Source organism: Temnothorax longispinosus, chromosome 8 (assembly GCF_030848805.1).
Source record: "Temnothorax longispinosus isolate EJ_2023e chromosome 8, Tlon_JGU_v1, whole genome shotgun sequence".
NCBI lineage: Eukaryota > Metazoa > Arthropoda > Insecta > Hymenoptera > Formicidae > Temnothorax > Temnothorax longispinosus.
The window spans coordinates 4369140-4389319 of NC_092365.1; the positions used below are offsets into that span (position 1 = coordinate 4369140).

General features: G+C 45.7%; 1 protein-coding gene and 1 long non-coding RNA gene across 3 annotated transcripts in view; one reads left to right on the top strand and one right to left on the bottom strand.

The window, feature by feature from the left end:
• Scgdelta (sarcoglycan delta) overlaps positions 1-20180 on the bottom strand; it is a 238950-nt gene that overhangs the window by 71490 nt on the left and 147280 nt on the right. The window lies entirely within an intron of this gene.
• LOC139817578 (uncharacterized) overlaps positions 1-20180 on the top strand; it is a 185019-nt gene that overhangs the window by 69102 nt on the left and 95737 nt on the right. The window contains exon 4 of the long non-coding RNA XR_011733274.1: positions 4707-4818. This is a non-coding gene — a long non-coding RNA (uncharacterized lncRNA). The remainder of the gene's footprint in view (positions 1-4706; positions 4819-20180) is intronic.

A 20180-nucleotide genomic window follows, 5' to 3' on the forward strand; every position in this document is an offset into this window, starting at 1 on the left:
CTTCATTTTCAATCTATATACTTGTTTACCACGCGAGTTACCGTACCAGTGCTGACATACACGAAAACCGAGACCGGCATCCGTAAAGTCTCAAATACCGCTCGCGAGAGAAGAGGAAAATAATGAGACGGGGGTGAAAAAAGGGGAAAAACTGGTAGTAAGCGGGGTCTATACGCGGAAGTGGCAGAAGAAGGATGTGGAAAAGGAGGAGACGGTGGAAAAAGGCTCAAAGCACGAGTAAACATGCAGCCGGAAAATATTTTTGAAGCGAAGAACGCGAGCGCGGGCGCGGGCAAGAGAGCCACTCTCTAATTAGCTTGGTATACGGGGCTTTTTGTTTAATTAACACGCTCATAGTAAACCACCCTTATGCCGCGCGCGAAGCCGCTCGTTTCTATCCGACGCGCCGCTTTACATCCTATTTTCCCCCCCATCTCCTCATGGCCATCCTCCTTTCGTTCGTGATATACCCGATAGGTATTAGTTTGCTTAAAACACGCGCTCAAGGGTGTCGGGTTTAAAAGGGGCGACGTTTCTGGGGCCTGGGGTCTGGGGTAGGTGTGTCTCACCGACGGCTCTTTATCTCTCGTTACGCGTCACATCTTTTTTCATCTCTCTTTTCATTGCCAGCCGGATGGAAACACCGGGCTTCCGGTGTCGTATTTTGACAACCAGGGAGCTCTCGCCGCGGCACGGCGCACACATATTTCGAATACGACGAATCGTCGCGTCGACGAATCATGGCATTTCAATCTCTGCCGCTCCGAGGGAGCCGAGTCGCACGGCCATTTGCACTCCCGAATTCTGTGAGATAAGTAATCTTGTTAATAGAAAACTCCGGAGCTTATTGGCACTGCGCCCGTCACTGATTGATTGCTTCGCGAAGCCCTTATAGACATCGCCGTTTATTCGATTAGAATAAAGGGCGAAGTCGGCCCTTTGTTTCCGTTTTATTATGCTCCAGCGACTCTATTATTTTACAACCGGATTACATCCTTTCCAGACGTGTCCGTCTCTCTTTCTCTTTTTTTCCTCTTTCTTTCGCGCGATCTTCCCGTAAAAATAAACTGCGTCGAAAGTACAAACCTCGTCGGAGAATGAAAGAATAATATTATGACTAAAACATAATGGATATCTCATATTCTTAGCTTCCGCTCCAACCATACGGTGACAGTTGGCCACGGCAATTCTCTCAGTAGTTTCGCTGGAATTAAGTGTGTCGTAAAATATTAGGACAAAGAAAAAAATCGAGTTTTACTGCGTTCTTATTCAAAGAATGTACTCTTTAATAGGCACATTAACTTGTTTTTTACTTATTACCGAGATCGTCATCACTCGTGGCAGGATTATTCTACAGCTTTTGATCGATATCATATTAGTTTGGAAATATCCGGAAAAGCGAGATCGGGGCGAACCGCGCGTGTCGAACACGGATCCAGCTCGGCTGTCGCAGCGTTGAGATACGCGCGCGACAGCCACTTCCGTGCACGCTTTCGCGTTACAGTCTGGCAACGAAACGCCGTTCTCTTTCTCTCTCTCTGTCTTTCTCGGGCTTAGTCTCTCCGGTCTGTACGTTAGCCGGTGAACGTTAGCTGCAGGTGGCGCGTGTATTTATAGCCGCGTCGTGACTCCTCTTCCTCTTCGCCAACAACACGCCGCCGGTCCTCCGCCGGTCCTCCGCCGTGTTTTCGTGCAACTCCTCACTGTGCCTCTTTCTCTCCCTCTCCCTCTCGCTCTCTCTCTCCCCTTCGTCTTCTTCCCGCTATCTGTCGGCTGTTGCTCGGGAAAGTCTAGCTGGAAGGCGCTAAGCCGGCGGCTGGGTATGAACAGCGACTTCCGTCGGAAGATCCGGACAAGCGGGAGCGCCGCTTGAAAAATGAGTTTTAGCTGACGGAATTGTGCGAGAGTTTCGTAGCGGGATTATCTCGCGTCTCGTTCCGCCGCCGAATCCGCCGCGCCGGCCGGTCGCGGCGCGAAACCGAAATAAACGATCGAACGGCGCGTACGTGCGCCACGGAGGACTCGACGCTGATCGGAATCCGTCGGATCGCCGTTACGTGCCGCTCGTACCGCCCCGATGACGGCATGAATTTTTATGCGCGCCCGGAAAAATCGTTTTCCGAGTGTTCCTGCAATCGGAATATCGATTTCGGCAGTCAGGCAGGTTTTCCCCAAACGCTCGCGTGTCGGCAAGTGCATTTTCATGACGCTCTCCCAGACCAGAAAATCTCGAAATCTGACTGTTCCGTTTCCCTCTTCGTGTGAATCGCGTGTACGAAGTGTCTGAATTCGCGATTGGACTTTTCATCAATGTCTCTTAGAGTGGGGAGTCGTGTGACAAGATTTGTGACACTCCATTGGAGTGAAGCTCCACGGAACTTATTGATTGCAATGGACCGTTCGCGTTTGTTCTTCCGTTAATACTGGATTCTTTGCACGGGGAATCGAGATCAAAATCTTGTACGCTCGCAGAAATAATTGCGATAATCGCGGAACGTGCCGCGCAACCGGTAACTCCTAACGATTCACGTATTTACCCTCCCTCGCCCGTTAGGGGTGACTAGGGGTTGGCCCGGTCGGTCGCAACGGGACGGGTCAACACTTTTACACCCGGCTAAGCCCGCCGCCATCAGATAATGCTTCACGAGCAACGACGCGGCCGCGGCAGTCGCTTTCAGCCGGCGCCGAAGCGACCCGTACGCCATCGCGCCTCAACGGTTAAAGTCTTGTCCAAACTCGACGAAGCTCGTTTGCTCCGCGGCTGCCGTTATCTCATAGCTGCGATCTCTTCTCAATCTCCACAAGACCGCCTCCGACCCGCCGCCGCGACTGCTTTCTCCCCTTTTCGGCTCGCTATCTCTCCCGGGGAAAGGTAAGAGAAACGGCCTCGCGGTCTTTCTAGATTATTTTGATAACGACAGAGTCGCGGGGATTTGAAGATGCCGTGGATTCTTCTCGCCTTCTTGGACAAGCAAGAGATCCGCCGAATGGGCAATTTTAAGATGACCAAGCTAGCAATGAACGATTATGAACGAACATATAGGATGAACTTGAATGAATGTAAAAATGGACTTTTTTGATATATTGAAAGAAATAGAACGCATTTATCGACAAATATTTGGATTCACGGTGCCGTCCAAATTTTTATCGAAGCGAATTCACTTATTATTGTGCTTATATATAGTTTACGCAATAAAAACTTTTTATATGCATTTTTTATTGGGACGTTTGGTGTCTTATTTTTATCAGAGTACGAATTATGAGAAACGCTAATCGTTTATGAGAAATTTGGAAGTATTAATAAAATATTAATAAGAAATATTTTATAGGTTGAGTAAATTAATAAATAATAATAAAAAAAATAATATTTACAGAAGAAAAATTATTTCCAAGTAAAGATGCATATTACAATCTCTTACACTTTTTGCCATGAATTATTTGCCGATTATTATTAATTATTCTGCATTTTATCGTAAAATTATGACGCGAATGATATCTTGGAAAACATATTTCAGGTTCGTCGATGTTTGTGCAATTTTCTTCTTTACTTCGTGTACATATCAGAACTTTCAAACCTACATGCTCAGCGAAACTTACAAGCGAGGCAGGGAAAGATCTTAACAGCACAAAAGGATACCTGGGTTGTTAAACTAGAAGTGACAACGATTTTTCTCGGATATGTCTTGTATAAAGCGGGACGTGACCCCTTTTAGTTGGCGCGCGAGTCGGGCTATTAAGGGAGGATGATCGATGATTTGCGCCATCCATTATATCCGGTGACCGGGAATGTAACCCAGAGGCGTTATTTGCGCGAGTAACGCTTTTGATTTTTTTTTTACGACGTATCACGAACGAGAGAGAGTTTCAAAAGTAGACGTTTTGTGAGAGTCGCTTAATTGTCGACAGAATTTGAGATCTTAAATTTTAGCATTTCGTTTTTCTACTCGGACTTCGCGTGTGCAATTGCGTATAATGCCGATTATGATAATCCGGTATTAATTCTTGCTTAGCCGTTCGATAACGGAAAAAGTGGTAAAAACATATGGCAAACGCGTATTACCGTTATAAACAATATTCTTCAAATATATAATACATGATCATTATTGCATTCAGTTGTTAAACAGCAATAATCGATGAATTCATCGCAGTCGCATATTTCCCTTGAGATTACTATATGCATCAAATTCACACTCGATACATAAAGTACATTTAGACACTGTATCGAAAACCTATCTTGCAACTTTTGTATCAGTATGATACAAAATTATCTTTTATATTCAAGCTGTTTTTGCCACTGAATCGGGAGTAACTTGAAAAAGATGACAGATATAAAATTCTACTAGTGAAAGAATATAAACAATTTTATTTTAAAAAATTTAATCTAGCTATCATCCATTACGGCCCAATTAGAACGATACAAAACTACCCACGAGGTGTCCCCGTAAAGGGTTAATAGCCCGTTACAAACGATATTAACGTGCTTTTCGAAAAACATCCGAGCGAAATGAGCGTAACCGCTGGTAGACTCCGCCGGGAATGCTTTTGCTGTAACAGCAGTTCTAGAATCCGTGGAACGTTGTTTATCCCTCGTAACATAACATCCCTCGACTTCTAATAACACAAAGTTAATTCCAACAAGACGATGCCTATCGATTGGGGCTGTTATTACAGGATAATGATGGACATTATGCTGGTGATGTTCGCAGGGTATCCTCATACTGGTCTCATGAGCGATATGGGATAGGGCGCGAAACACACCCTGCACCGGTCCGAGAGGCAACGGAGGATCAACGAGGAGTAAGAGGCATCCTATTGAAAGTACGAACCACGTAATCAAACCACGTCACAATGGTATATCGCTTATAATGATATATCGCAGTGCGTACTCTCTATTGGCGCCTCGTGTCGTTGAATGGCAGATGCCAACGCGTCGTGCGCCAGATATGGGATACTTGTACAAGGAACCGCGGTTGATTATTGCAAAGAGCAACCGACTTCGCGTTACCTGCGACAAATCCACTTCTCATCGATTTGGTTTTGCGTTATTGCGCACGTTGGAAGATCAATAGCATACGACTATCGTCGTGCTCAAGCGTCGAATTTTCATGTTGATAGAAAGAATACGCTCCACGTTAAATTGCATATTAATCTCTTGATAACTAAATTATACCTTAAGATTTGATAAAAGCTAGTTGAAAGACATTCTATTATCCGTCCACCATATTCAGGGCTAGGGGCTTCTTTAATCTTCTACATAAAGCAATGAATTCTTGCGTGAAAATAGACTTGTCGAGAACGTGCCCCTATCTTCTTTTAAACACAATTTTGCGGATAAAGAAATCTGTATTCTATAATCTATATTCTAAGATAGTAAAGAGAAGATACGATAAACTGTACATGTAGAGTAGGATTCGTGGCCGATCACGGCGAAATTCAAGGAGAGACAACTCGCCCCGGCGAAACTAAATTGCGTAAATAGTCTTGAGCGACTCGTCTTACCCTCTCAGGGCGCTTAACTCCTTCCCTCCGACATGTCAGAGAATCAAGGTACGTAGACGGAGGAAAGAAGAGAGAACGAGAGAAAAACGTGATACGAAGAGCACGCGAGAAGAAAGGAAAAGAAGGAGGGACGGAGTGGGAGAGGTCGGCAGAACGGAAAGGACGGAGACGGAAAGTAGGGTCGACTGTAAAAGCAACAGGTGCCGACGTCTAGCTAGCTAGCAAGCAACCAGCTCTTGCAAACCCCATACCACATCCTCGCTCTCGTTTCCATTCTCTCTCTCTTTCTCTCTCTCTCTTGCTCTCTCCCTCCCACCTTGCTCCTCGTTCCTTCCCTCTCGCTCTTCACCGCCGCGACTACCCTCGAGCAGATCCCAGCGAGATAGCAAAAATGTTTAATGGGGTGAACTCGCCGGAAAATACCAGGCGACCCGCGTCTCCTCGTAGCACCACCCTGAAAATGTCGTTTTCCTCGATCAGTTTCGCATTAACGTCCCGAGCCTGCTTATCGAGGGCCTTTTCGTGTTTAGTGAGGATCTTCCTTTAAAAAGGCCGGTGTATCTCCCGAGTGCCGCGCAAATTTCTTTCACGAGATCGGTGCTCGCTGCACCGCGCGTAATTCTCGCACCGCGGTTGCGTCGCAAGCGGGCTACATCGCATCGTGAAAGTGCACGGGTTGACATTTTCCTTCGAAGAGGTAGAAACGCGGAAGAAAGCGTGATATATAAAGCGAATATAAATTCTTCATATCTCTTTTAAAATTATCTTCGTGTTTCTCATATATTTTCCATGCGTAATGGTATTTTACTATATTAGCACTTGATAAGATGTTTTAAAAGAGCGCTTGATAGTTTTATTTTTGATATAATTTACATTGAATTAACGTAGAAAGAGAAAAGTTTTATGAAATTTTTTTTTTTAAACTTATGCAATTATCATGTTAATTCTTGTAGTGTCAGAGATATATCTAGATATCTCTGATAGCTATATAAGCGATAGTTGGAGAACGAAATTTGCGTAGCAACGAGAGACGTCTTCTTTTCCCCGGGAGGATCCCGCAATAAATGCCAGGGGAACAAATGCAGCAATAAATGTTAAAGAGATCTCACTCGTCCCGAGAATGCGGCTTTAAAGCGAAGAAAGCTCCTACGGGCCGTGAAAGAATTCCGAGAGGGATCGAGATTACTTGGGCGAGTACGGAACTTCTCTGATGGGAATAAATGAAACGCATTAATAAGAACCGCGAGTATTTCGCGTGCGGGTCTCCCGCGCATAATAAAATTTATGGGGATGTTTAAAAAATCGTGCGGTACTCCAATCTCTCGCCTCGTGCGGCCCCGCGTATTTGTCTTTTGATTCTTATTAATGTCGAAATTTCATCGCGGATGAAATCTCGACGCGCGAAGAGAAAAAGCCTCTGACGCTCGCTGGCGATAATAATCAGCGACAGGTGTTTCAGCGGGCGCGCTGCATTATAATTGCATATTTTTCTAAACGCTAACGATACGCTATTTTATTATCATCATCTTGATAGAATTTCAATGGGAACCAATTAATTAATGAGAAAATTGATAATCATGGGATCAATTATATCGCGAAATTATTATACGCAACCGAGTATATAGAATGTACTAAGCTTAATGAAATGACGTAAATCCGTCGTTAAATTAATTTACCACCAATCATACAATTTTGAATTTATATCCAGATTCCATCCAGCGTGCGCGCGCGGTGGCGCTCGAAAATGCAATGATTTATTGGAGATTTACTTTCGGTCGATTCGTGAACGGTTGGCCGTACTTTACCAATGCAATTTGTTGAAGGTATAGTTTATAGCCGAACACTCTCAAATCACCCCCCCGAACGCTTTTGTGTTATGTTATATAAAATATATTATAATAAGCATTTACGTAATCCCGTCGCCGATTCGCTTTATCGCGACATAGATTCACATTTGTTCGCACGTTGGTTGTTAACCACGAGAGGCGTCGTGCGAATTGTGCCTCGGTGCGCGATTTTTATGCGCAGTTCAGGTATTTTTCGTCTGGCGTTCGTGCCGAGCGCGCCAGGGAGCACGTTTCCTCGCGTGTGTACGTCGTGTACATCAGAACGGCGCTCAGAGTAGCGGTAGATGGAAGGTTCAACCACGCGCGAGCCTTCGCAAGCGCGGAAGGTGGTGGCCGGTGATTCGAATTTGGAGCAGCGGACTTTATTATTGTTGCCCCGCAACCGCACGAAACCGCTGTCTGGCCCGCCGTCGCGTATTAAACATTACCGAGGGGTCGGTTTTACGATCCCTTGAACATATCGTATTAATGTCGCTCTCGGTGCGATCGCGCGCGCTACGGCTTTACGTTGCCCGCTTCCAATTTAATGCGTCTCCCCGCCGCGAGATCTTGTGCCATTGTGCTGCATACGGAGCGGCACATTTGGCCGGCGCGTCCAATGAATACGATTACAAATGCATGTGACAACGATCTTAATGACGAACGTCTACCCGAATCGAGTAACCTCATTCTCTTTCATACCTCCCATTACTCGCGGTGAGATAAAACATGGATCTTTGCAATTACCCCTTCAAAATTTCATGTGACTTTTAATGATAGAATTACTGCTCCTATTTGAATTATGAGAAATTCATCTTAAATTACCGATAAGCGCATATAAGTTTAAAAATATGTAATTTAGGTCTCTCTCTCTCTCTTTCTCTCTCAATCGACTGATCGAAGAATATCTTTCTTTAGATTCTTTATTTATCTTATCACGGAATTTTCTCAAAGTGTAGGTAATTACACGATAAATTTTTCGTGCTTTTCTGCTAAACACGATCGTTACAGAAAAACAACCGCTATTACTTTTTCTTGTAGTCTATACCGCACTGCGGGAACGAACATAGAGGCGTCGTCGTAAAGAAACGCCGATGAAGGGGAACTCTCACTTCCTATGCTAATGCCGAGGGCGAGGTCTTCGCTGTGTTCATAAAGACGGTGCGGTGGTGCGCTCCTCCCGCGCGCGAAATAAGACCATTGCGGCTGCAACGCGGTGAAAGAGCGGTGGGGGAGACGCGAGGGGTTGTTATGCCCGCGGCATCTGCCACCGCTGCATCCGATATGCGATATTTTCTTCGCCGAAAGTATGCGCTGTCCGCACAATCGACGCGACATGAAAAAGCCGAATTTTCGCTTTGAGTTACTTTTTTATAGGTTGGTGAGTTAGTAATTTTCCGCTGCTGTTAAAATTAAAAGCTGTAAGGTAAATGTACCAATGCCTGGAGACGTACCTATGTCTACATTTTCATCATTTTAATCCTTAAATAAGTTATAACGCGAATTAAAATCAAAGAATTAAAGATAAAAATATTTTTCTTGTATTACATGTTTATCTTTGATTTTAATTTGCTTTATATACTTATTTAAAAACTAAAATGATAAAGGTGTCCAGACATAGGTCTTAAGTGTCCCAGCATTGGTACATTTACCTTTAAATACAATAATAGTTTATCTACAATTAATTAATTACATAAAATGTGTGAAAGCTCATATTTCCATCTATTGACGTTGTGCCTTACAAATAATATCAAAGCTCCTCGTGTAAAGTGATTAGTTAGAAATTTTTCGAGTGGGAAATGTTCCTCAGTGAAACGTTATCCTAAACATCATTAAATTTCGCTTACGTTTCATAGAAGGAAATATTAGGCAGTGTTACATCTCATTATAGTATTAATAGCTTAAGGCAACTCCAAATGCTTCTGCTCGACGAATATCCAAACCGGTGCGCGCTATTACGCCATACAAATGAGATAATGTATGTCGACGTGACGATGCGATAATTGTACATGACAATGCAGTAAAATTTAGTTCGCATAAACGCCCGGCATTTGGATTTATCGAACGCATGACAAATGAACGCATTGTCTGTAGTCAACATCATCTACGATAATGCGCTTTAGTTGGTGACGTCACGCGTGATACGCTCAACTAATTGCAGGGTTTATTTTCGATATGCCGATACGGGATAGTAAGTAGATGGAACGTTCGCAATATTGAAAACGATCGCAAGCGAAATTCGGCTGCACGACGCTCGAGCGCACGTAGAGACAGCAAACGTTCGCGTTATGTCGTTCCGCGTTTCTGCAGCGGATCGGCTTGATTCCGTCCCGATCGAGCGAATTCAAGCGAAAGGCGAACGTCGTATCGAATCCCATGGCGATGTTACGTGTCTGATTTAATGTTTGGGGACTCGATGTCGCGGGCTGCCTGGTGTTTCGGTAAACGTTTTATCCACCGGCGGTCTGACGCTGATAGGATTTCAAACTGACTTTCTCTCTTTTTTTTCTCCTTCTTCCTCTCTCTCTCTCTCTCACTCTTGCGCGCACCGGTTTCCACCGAGAGAATTCGTAGACACGGAAATGGAGAGATAGAGTTTACTAGAGACGAAACGTGGAAACGTCTTCCCGGACGATCTTTCTGCGCGAAACGTGCAGAGAAAGGAAGCTTTGATCGCGACCGATCGATCCGACGTTTGTATTCGAATTAATTCGAGACCGAGGATAAGGAATATTTTCGCGAAGGATTTAGAGGCGTATGGCGGATGTACAAAATGATAATATAACGCAGGTTCGTCACGATAGCACGGGCAATGATACATTATATGGTGATGCGTCGGATGCGGCCGGCGTCCGAAATAGAAATGAGCAGTGAGTTTCGGGCGCATGCCATACCGAGTGATCAATATCCAAAGGGACCGGCCGCAGCCTCGTAAACCGTGACACGCGTAAAGGAAACATCAATTATCAATCGCATGTAAATTGATCCGTCGATGGGGGTAGCGCTGTCCTTTTCCGCGGCAAGTGGGATTGTCACTTTCCTTTCGCTCGAAATCGTAAATCTGTCCGATTGTTTCATCGACATAGCGAGAGAGAGAGAGAGAGAGAGAGAGAGAGAGAGAGAGAGAGAGAGAGAGAGAGAGAGAGACGAGACGCGCGAGCGTGGGAGGAGGAGGAACAGAGAGGTAGACTGCTCGAGCATGGTCGAGTGGTTATAGTTTGCAGGTTGTCTGTTGCTGTAGGACTAATTCCGGCCGCGCGATAATCAAATCTAATCCCTAGAAGCTTCGGCGGGCTAACCGGTAACCAATGTTACATCGGCTTACCATACCGTACGGAAGGCGGGCAACGGTAGTGTATAAGGAGAGAGGGATGGCGTAGATTTCAAAATATCGGATTTCGTATGCAGCTCCTGATCTCTAGCCTCTATAGGGACTCCAGAGCGATATCTATTTAAGGTCGACTCGAAGAACCATAGGAGAGCTAAACGCGGATATCTGAATTAAGATATTGACGTCGTATTCTCTCTCTCTCTCTCTCTCTCTCTCTCTCTCTCTCTCTCTCTCTCTCTCTCTCTCTTTCTCTCTCTCTCTCTCTCTCAGCACTTTCCAGGACTATCCATCAACAGTCTTGTCACGTTCCGTTTTACAAACGCTTCTTTTAAACGAAATACTCCGTGTTTATTAAAGCAAATCGATTTGTCCGCTCGTGCGGCAACGCGACGTTCCCATGATTCTATGCGTTTAGGATCAGTTATCTTTCGATCATATACCTATATTTTTTTCAATAGAATTCTAAACGTTTTCGCTCTGAATCTAAACAGAACCCGATTCGGAATGAAACAATTATGGTTCTTTATCGATTCGATTAAAGTGCTATTTTTTTCAATCTTGTCATTGCCCCGTTTATCGAACAATCGATACGGTAAATCGCGATTCATCTTTTATCTCGCCGGGGAAACGAAAGATGAAGTGGCCGCCTAATCAACGCCAATTTAAAAATCCTCGTCACGTTGCCCGATATCTCTCCGGTCATTCCTTTTCGGGGAAGAGTGCGCCGCGTTAGAAAGACGCGAGAAACGGCAGGGGGGTTCTCAGGGTAGAGGGTAAAGGGAAGAGTTAGGAGAAACGTGCCGTACCGTGAAGAGCATCATGCGCAATCTTGTATGCAAATCGGAGAAGAAGGACGAGGTGGTGTCGGGACGGCACGAGAGGAGGATAAGAGGGCGGAGGAGAGAGGGATGAGAGGGCACGTGAGGCAAGTACTTTAAGAAAAATTTGTTCCCTCAAGATTTCTATATGCAAATGCGACACCACCGGCGCTCTCTCCACGCCTCTTCACGGCTCAGCTCAGCTCGGCTCAGCTCGGCTCGGCTCGCACACTCCGATCTTGGATTTGCATTTCGCGCTCTCTTCACATTCATGCTTCCCGCCCTGTCGGTACGCCCGCGGCGCGGCGGGAACGCGCGCGGTGTGTCGCCCGCGTTTTTATTAATGATCCGTAAGTGTCGGCCGGAAGCGCGGATCAGGCGCGGCTGAATGAGGCAGCGACCCGAGATGACCAACGGTGGATGACGAGGGAATGACGAGGCAAACGGGCGGAGGCGTCGCGGTGCTCTAATTACCATTAACCCATTAGGATGCATAATTTGCCTAATCGGGGCACCGGTGTGTATTACGTCGCATTATTTGAGATAGGTTTACCTCGGCGCGGAATGTTTTGTAGAATATTAGTTTACACGGTCGCGCGGACCGGGCGACCCGAGTTGCGCCGTTGCATGTTAACGTGGCGTTATGTGGGATTACATATACTTCGAGCTTGATGCATTTTCTTCGTATCGTTTAATAAGATCGCGTACGGAAATTCCTCTTGGAATTGATCACTTGCGAACTTAAATAAAGTCCTCGGCGAAGTGGAATGACGATCGAAGGATTAATCCACGAATCAAAATTCTTTTCTCATCGAAGCAAGAAGGAGAGAAAGAAGAGGATATTTTTATCTTTATCCAATACTATACGCGATACGATGCCATCTATCGAAACGTTTAAAGTTCATTTTGCTGCCAAACTAGCTACATTGACGGAAATATGATTGGCAAAAAATTTACAAAATATATTGCTCATGATGGCAATACTAAAAGTGGATAAATCAGAAAGGAATTGTACCGTTCCTAAACTTCGTCGTTGATAACTCTCGGCTGTCGTGTTTCGTGACGTAAATTCTCGGTGATAGCGTTCGATCGTCGCGCGTCGTGCGCAAGAACCTGGCAGGAAGAGAAGCAGGCACCACATTTTCCCGTCGTCGTCGTCGTCGCGGTCGGGCGCAGGGAAATGTCAAGAAAAACAGTGTCGTCGGGGAATACCCTGGTTGAATCGGTATCGACGCGAAAGTGGTCCCGAGGTAAATTACGAGCGCTCGCACCGCGTATACACGAGAGAGGAGGACGAAAAGGAGGAACGGAGAATTAAGAGGGGGCCGCACGCGCGAGGAAGCAGCAAAGAAAAACGAAGGAAGAGGAAAAAAGAACGGGAAGCGAAACGTACGGCGAATAATGCGATTCCGCTTCCGGTAGGTGCGAGAACGGGGGGAGGGAGAGGGGAACGGGAGAGAGGGTGCGCGCGTGAAAAAGTTCGTCCCAACTCATCCCTCATTCTCCGCTCGTCTTTCTCTCGCGCGTCTTTTCCGTCCTATTTATCTTACGTCTTCGTTTTGCTTGGAGAACAGGTTAAACTGCGGCCACGATTATCCCGTTTTCTTAGAAGTGTCCCATCAAATTGCATAATCGCGCAGATCTTGATCGAATCCGCCGACCCGCCGCAACTTCGAAGATACGAGCAGTACTTTCGATGAGTATTTGGTTTAATTATCTCGTAAAATTTTACATCCCGCGTTGTTCATTCGTTCTCGCGTCTCGCCGTTGCATCAGTCTTGCACGCGAGCGCCTTTACTGCCCCGTCGAGATTAAAGAGAGATCGTGGAAAAAAGGAACACGCTAGAAGCATTTATTTCAAGAACCCGCACTTAACGGGAGTAAGGCCAGAATTAGAGACGATTTCGCTCCGACCCAGAAGTCTTTCGCAGGCCGAATGCGATTTGTGGTAGGGGAGCGAACCATCGAGAATTGTGCCGTTTTGCTATTTCGGAAAGTATGAAGAAACTTTTTTGGATAAAAGAACATCGCGCAAAAAAAGCGTTGTCGGGATGTTATACATATCACAGTTATAAAAAACTTGATCTTTTCTTAAGTTTGTGGATTTAAGGATATCAGATTTTTCAAAGCGCCCTGACGAGTCTTATTCGCAGGAAACGTGGTTAACACCTCTAGATTTAGGAGACAACGACGTAATCGCAAACGACATTATGCAACTCGGAGGGATGTAACCGCAGTCTGTCCGAGCCAGACTTCAGCCCCTCGAGCAACTCGGTTGGATGGTGGTATGCAAGTTTCTTCGTGGTAATTTGGCGTGCCAGACGCGGGAAGACGGACAGTCTGTGCGAAGCCACGCGGCGGCGACAGTGGCGCGAGTGAGTTTAATTAGGAGTAAAAATCGAGTTTGCCCGATCGGCGTCGAGATTGTCGCTCGGCGAAACGAGATCTTGCGATTATTAGATTTCCGCTGGCTGCGCCTGCCATCGCCACCCTTCCGCTCGGGGAGGTGGAGAGGAGGAGGGTGGCCAGGCAGGCGGGACGGTCCCAGGAGGGGCTTGCCTGGGCTAAACAGTCCACGGACTGCGATCTGCGAGAAAAGGGCGACCGAAGGAGGTGGGAGCTGGAAACTATTTCTCTTGCCTCCCCGGCACGCCGGTTGTGATTTGAATACATCCAGTTAGCGGCGCGTGCCTCGAATGCCGGATCCGCGACGGAAACGCTTAAAGGAGCCACTCGTTACTTCGTTCGTGCGATATTAGCCACCGTTCACGTCGTCGACGTCGTCGTCTTCGTCCTCGTCCTCGTCCCTTTCTTCGTAGTCGCTACGATTAGCCCCTCGCCAATCGAAACTTTATTGGACAAGTATTGACAAACGCCCAGCATTTTATTCTTCACCGATAGTAGCAGCGAAGTGTTCCGAGTTAATTGCGCTTCGCGAGCTGTTTAATAATTTGTTACACATTGGTGTCCCTGGCGCGTTTGTTTCTATTGATTAGCCAGACATGTAAGCTGGAGACTGTAAATCTGTCGATCCTCAACTTCGTGCCCTGCAACTTTCACGAAACTCGTCGAGTTCCGGATATCCGCGGGAGAATTAAGCCGTTGAAAGAAACAAGCTGTTAAAAGTGCCGTTGCTTCACGATAATTAATCATCGGGACCAGTTTAACTGGCATTAAAACAAGACCCGTTTGAACTCGGCTGCGCTATAAATTCTCTCTTGTCGTCTGAATTGCGCAAACGGGTAATATAATAGTCGCCAAAAATTTAATAAAAATTTCAACCTCACCTTTGTGACGACACGTCTTTTTACGCGATAATGAAATTCTCCGAGCGAACTCCATTTAGTATGCGCGTATACAATTTCGAATTTGGTTTAGCCCGATGAATGTAAAACTGCGTGAAATAAACTCGCTTAAAAATGTTATTTGAATTTCCGCGAAAAAACTATCTTGAAATAAAAAGCCTTCGATGGTAAATGAAAATTGTAGCGTGGCAATTAAAGCTGGATATTCGTCATATTACGGGCCCCTTTCCCCTCTCGCCTTTTCGCATTATTTTGTCGCTGCAATCACGGGGATTGTTTAAAAATTGAAGAGGTCAGTGCCTGGACCGTTGTTTGACGTTACCCCTTTCAAAGGCAACACGAGCGCGTGAATACTTCAGTTTACATATATAGCTTCATAAATGACGCCGAAATAGTTTGCAACAGCAATTTATCTTACAACGAGGTAACATCGGTTCCCAACGATGTAACACCTCCCACCGCTCCGGCCCGTATTATCTCAAACTCGTCTTAAGGGATCGTTCAGAATGAAACATCAACCGGCGCAGAGTCACGATATTTAATGTATGTACGTCTCGGGCAGCTAAAATGGAAAATGTATGCGCGTCAATTTTGAGGAACGCGAATTCAATGGACATAGATTGGACGAAAAGTGACGTTTCGCGCGTTTGGCGTATCGTGTATTTATTTATGTAAATGTTTATCGAAGCCTTTGGTTCTCCAATCTCTCATAATTCTCGGTCTTAATGGACCGGTTTTATGCGACAGCGGTGGGCAGTAACGCGGAATTAACCGCGTCTATACGGTATCCACGCTACGTCGTAATCGATGTTATCTCGCGCTTTACTCAGCTCAATAGCATAATAACCGTTCGTGTCTTTACATTATTTTAAGCAGGAGGGCGGCAATAACCTCGACCGTGAATCATCCGGGTGGTTCGAGGGTATCCCACATGCGAACGAACACGCGCTTCCGCTTGCGAGAGATAAAGAAGCGGGATAGGAACTAACGGTGCCGGCAAAGAGAGCCGGAAAACAGAGATGGGAAGAATAGTATCCCGGAGAGGGGGACGAGAGAAAGACGGGGAATGTGCGGCAACAGCTTGCGATAACAGTCGCGAAATAGTCAGTTTTATCGTCGGCGTAATAACAATCATTGTTATTTTACGTGTTCGACCGCAATATCGTAATTGCTTTAAAAAAAATACAACGAATGAAGAATTAAAGAACAACGCGATGCATACCCCTCTCTCCCCCGGGAACGAGGAATGAACGGATGGATGGGCGGATGGGCGGGCAAAGACGAAAGTAAGCGAAATCCCGTAGCAACGCGACGCCGGCGCCGACTTGTGTGACTTCAACTTCCGGAATTAGCTGTCCGTAGCTCTAGGATGCTGGAAACGTCAATTTCTGTCGCAACTAATCAAAACTTCCTTGCGATTACGCGGCGTGCGCCGCGCGCGACCGGCTTTTCAATTCGGTACAGCCACTTTGGGCCGCTCGCCGACGCTAATGACTCCGTCGCGGTATATATTCCCTTGTCGCTCGCAATGGACGAGCCAAGTATTTTGCAAATTCTCGCGTACCTCGCCGTCCCAACACATCGGAGGCGGATAAAACGATTAAGCCGCGAATTAAATTGAGCTGCCGCCACCCAACAACCCGGGATACTTCCTCTCTCCGCGCGCGCGCAAATTGTGGAAGCTGCATCTCGAATAATATCGCAGGCAGCGATTCTTATCTCCTTTCTATTTTGTTTATATAATTAAAGTAAATAGCGAATAAGACTTAATGAGAAAATATAATTAATGCACGATGTTATTAAAGTTGTCGAATTTTAACGCAGAAGGTATTTCATGTAATTCATTAATTTTAATTTTGGAATAATTTTATGTTCTGCAAGCAATCTTTATTTGACCGAGTGAAATCGATTTATGATGATCAGAAACGTCGAATAGTGTTTTATCGTATTTCATTCGCTACAAACAAGCGTATCGGGGTCTCTGCTTAGCGCAGGTTGGAATAAGGTACAGCCCTCTCTCTCTCTCTCTTGTTTTTCTCGTGGTAAGAGTGGAAGGGTAGCAGGCACACAGCCGGAGAAAAGAAGACGCGAAAGTACCGAGGTAGTAGCCGAGTTCGAGAACAAAGTCGATATTAAAATCAATCCAAACTGTCGGACCGGCAGTTCGGCTGAGTTTGTAACCTTAAAAGTTCGTCTTCGTCCCCGCGGCTCGCCTTCCTTACCGCAGACCGTATATTGAACTTTAGTCAAGTTCACTCTCCTATTTGCGTTCCGCCGCGGCGCCGTGGTAGGTTAAGAAAATCCGAGCCAAACGAACAGGAGAAAACGAGGATGGAACCGCGATGGAAAGAAAGAGGATAGCGGGGAAATAAGCGGAAGTTTTGGCCGCCGATCTCTCGTAGTATCCGCTAAGTAGCACGGCGCGATCTTAAGTGCCTGCACCTGGCAGTCCGCCCCCGACCTTTCTCGTGTCCCCTTTTCGCGAAAATGAAAGAGAACTCCCCTCGCTAATTCGAGAAATATTCGGCGCAATTCTACGCGGTGTTAATGAAACGGATTTCTCACTTATTATCATTAATCATCGTGGAAGCATAGATATTATACGTCTTATCTTGCGATAAGTATGACAAAAATGTCTTACGGTCGAAAAATAATAAATTAAGAAGATATATCGCGCCGTTGTTCGAGCGTATGGCCCTCGCTAGCCGAAGGCATAAATTTCTGCGGAATTTTCCAGGACTCGTTTCGCGTGACGTAAAACGGCCGTTACGCCCCTAAAATCCCCACCGTCGGTCGTAACGTCGTGAAATTCTTTTCAGATCTTGAGACGCCGGCGGACGATACGCGGACATACAATATTATGAGCTGAAAGGCGACGGGTAGCTGCGCGTTAATTAAAAGCCAGGTAGCGGTTCTCAACTCTGATGAGTCGCGTCGCGCTGCACCGAAGGAGAATGCGGACGGACTAGGTCAGGCGGGCCGGCGACGAGGCCCACTGCGCGCGCGACCAAGAGAAGGGGAAAAAGACGGATTAGGTCAGACAGACCGATGGTGAAGCGTGTCGCTCCGCGCGATCGTACGTAGAAAAGGGAAATGGACGAATGGGCCGGCGGCGGACCTCGTCGCGCTATATACGCGAACGAAGGAAGGAGAAACGGATGGATTAAGTCCTACGAATCGGCAGCTCGTCATTAAGATCGTACAAATTGTCCAGCTTCTTAATGAGCGCCGGAGTTTAGTAGAATATTCCATATTGTGGCTATAAAGTGAGTGAATTAAACATTTTCGCACTTTAAGCGCGTTGCGCCGCCAACTAACGAGAGCATTTCTTCCCCCGCCGACTCTTGCGCGACTCTCTTGTCGGCCTTGTTACGCCTCGAAAGCTACCACGTACTAGAATTATCCCCGTAATTGCGTCGACGACGATTGATTAAGATCGTCCGGTTTACCCCACGTTTATTTTACGACATGATTGAGCAGCTAGAAACTTCTTTACTTACAATTGCAGAACATAATTATGTTAATTATAGCTTATATATATTTATCTTTGCGTTTGATTACCAAACTAATATTCATGTTTCATCTATCCGACGAATATTATTTCGCCATATCTTGTATCGCGTTTTCATTATCGTTCGGGGAGTGATAACAATACGTGATTCGGCGTTCTGAGGCTAATTCGACGTTATTATTTCCGCGGGCTCATCGAACAGCGATATTTACGGAAACCCGATTCCTTCGCGACAACGATGCCGAAAGGGGGAATCGTAAAACTGGCAATAACACTGGAATAACCGAATACGCCCAGATAGTAGGCGAAGAGCTTTAGAATCCGTAATTAAACGGGATGGCTGGAGCCTTGGCTGAGCAGAGAGCCTTTCCCCAGCATAAAGATTTTATGTCCGACCTCGCTCTTGCGTATACTCGTCATTCTCCTCATCCCGTCTCACTTTGTTTCTATCTTGCCTTCGTACAAATTTGCTGGTGGACAAACCATGTCACCTGCACGATATTCCTTGCCAATTCGGTGTATCTTGCGGAAGGAAATATTAACCGAGTAAATATATAGGTCTCTCGTTTGATTTTATTTGCTTTTGATTATTTTTCAAAATTAACTTTTTTGACATATTTTTGAAAATATATGTTGACTAAGTAGCGATTAAAAATATGCTGCTTCTCGTGCATTAGTACAGGAAAGTTTTTTGTCGTAATATTTACCACAACATATTTGCTTATCGTTAACGGGAAATATTGTATTAAATAATTCTCCTTGGAAGAATTTTAATTAAGAAAAAATATTTAGCGTATTAAATACATTATATGAAATAAACTTTATTTAATTTTAAGTTTGCTAAGAATGCGAAGGAGACATTATGAGAAAAGCTGTGTATATACTATAGCTCTGTCTCGTTTTAACCGATGAATCTTTAATCGCTGCAAACTTTCGTAGCTTTTTCTGTGTCATCTACGTGTCAATCTGTGTTGAATTTTCATTGATACTCAATTCAAACACTACATTTCAATAAATTTGGTTAACAAACCCGTGATCGATCGGCGCACTTTGCGAAGAAATCGCCAGGCTGCGATTAAACGTGCGATTTTATTTCAAGCTTCAAAATCGGCTCGCATCATCCACTTGCGCGAATCTCGATGGTCGATGCGCTCGGAGAAATACATAAATTACACGGGCAGCAGTGGTGGCGATGGTGGCCGATGGTGGCGGTGGCGGGTTATGGCGACGTGACTGCAAGTTGGTTCGTATTAAAGTTATGAATATAAATCACGGGCCGGCTCGTTCTACGTTCTTTCCCTGCGCTCGACGGCCTCTCACCCTTACACAGACCTTTACCGACTACCACGATCGTATCCTCTTTCTCTCGTTCTTCAACTCTGTCATCCGTCCTTCGTTCTCTACCGCGAGGAGAATTGGCCGAACACCCCCCCCCCCCGTTTTACCTGCGCGCATACACCTCCCGTTCCCAAGCTTCGCGCCTTCCCCTCGTTCCTTTCGAGTTAGGCGTAGCAGCTCACGGTGTCAAAGCGCCGGCCCATTATTCATCCGCCCCCGTCAGAGTTCATGTCTCTCTGGCACGCACTCCACTGTCGTAACCCCTTCTTACCCCTTTCCTCTATCCCATGCTCAAGATACGTCTATAGCCGAACTTATGAACGCTTCGACACTGATCCTGGATACGGCAACCGCGTGTCGGATTATTCGCGCGTGAAAAATAGCCGGCGAACGTAAAAACGCTTAGCCCCGAGGTGGACACGGTTTAAAATTTTGCACGAGCAGACGTGCACTGTACAAACCAGTTAGGCAATAAGGAAGTTGATGTACATTGTGACATTTAAGAAATGATTTATTGCGACTTTCATTGATATAAATAATAAAAGTGTCGAT